At 51.0% G+C, this 1,205-nt stretch overlaps 1 protein-coding gene across 1 annotated transcript in view; it reads right to left on the reverse strand.

Moving 5' to 3' along the window:
- Positions 1-411, reverse strand: part of LOC107122708 (protein phosphatase 1 regulatory subunit 1A-like) — a 75,597-nt gene extending 75,186 nt beyond the window's left edge. Inside the window, exon 1 of the mRNA XM_015425842.1 lies at positions 392-411. The gene's annotated coding sequence lies outside the window, so the exon portion shown is untranslated. The remainder of the gene's footprint in view (positions 1-391) is intronic.
- Positions 412-1,205: the final 794 nt, after the last annotated feature.

The following is a 1,205-nucleotide window of genomic DNA, read 5'->3' on the forward strand; positions in this document are numbered from 1 at the left end:
CAGCAGGATGCCATGTGCAGCCCAAAAGCAGATGCTCAGGGAGTTGGGGCTTCTCCACTCCCCCCCCCCACCTTGTGCTGGCACCAGACTGCATTTGATACGATTGGAGAGTTAAATACGCCAAGGTGCTTAACGTCTACGCGCTGCTTTGTGCGCGTGGAGAGCTGCGAGGCGGTAAGTGCTGCTAAGCATTAAATGATTAATTAATTATACTCTCCCTCTCCAAAGAGCTCTAGAGATGAAATGCGCCACGTTAGAGCTATTAATAATGCTGCTGCATCCACGGAAGCCAGAGGCCTGGCACACACACTCCAGCGAACGCAGGAGATTATAAATAAATGCCACCATTCCAGGAGCGTCTAGACTTACGGCATGTAATTAGCCCACGTACCTCGTTAAAGAGTCAGTATTTTAGCTCTGAAATCCTGGTTCTGAGAGGCTGGTGAAGAGCTGCGGCTTATCAATGGGGCGCCTGGCGTCACACAGCAAAGAACATAGTATGACTCAGCACCTGTTCGCTAAGGGTCACTGGGGCCCACTTAAATGAATTTCTATCCACAATGTAAAGATGGAAATTAATCAAAGAAGGTCTGGTTCAAACACCCTGCATTTTTAAGACTACAAATGCTCAGAGTGAACACAACTATTCAGACACTATTCAGAACTATTCAGTAGTCTGAAGTCTTCTGACCTGATTTTTACTGTCTGGTTTCATTTTCACACAGAGAGAGAGAGGTAGAGAGAGGTAGAGAGAGGTAGAGAGAGAGAGAGAGAGAGAGAGAGAGAGAGAGAGAGCGCGCTTCAATAGATGTGATCCTGACAGGGACATTATCCATCCAGAGCAGTAAGCCCATAATCTCACCAAACAGGTTGTTGGGGTTTGTGACACAAGAGCAGCTAAGATAATGACACCAGCAGAAGCAGGGTAGGCAGAGAGGCCCCAGGCTGAAAAGAACTGAAAGCAGGGCCATAGCCAGCGGTGGGGCTTTGGGGGCTGAGCCCCCTATCGATTATGCAGAGCCACAGCAGCAGGAAAAGCCAGCGAGGGGTGAGTGGAAGGAAGGAGGGTTACGGAAATAGCTTTGGGCCGGTGCGGCTCAAGCTCTCCCCCCCTGCCCCCCTCCGCAGGCCGCACAAGGCTCCGGGGGGTGCCTCTTCTTACTTGCAGCCCAGTGGGGAGAGCAAGTGGAAGGCGGAGAGCACAG

This window comes from Gekko japonicus, unplaced genomic scaffold (genome assembly GCF_001447785.1).
Source record: "Gekko japonicus isolate JY-2015 unplaced genomic scaffold, Gekko_japonicus_V1.1 scaffold2283, whole genome shotgun sequence".
Classification (NCBI taxonomy): Eukaryota; Metazoa; Chordata; class Lepidosauria; order Squamata; family Gekkonidae; genus Gekko; species Gekko japonicus.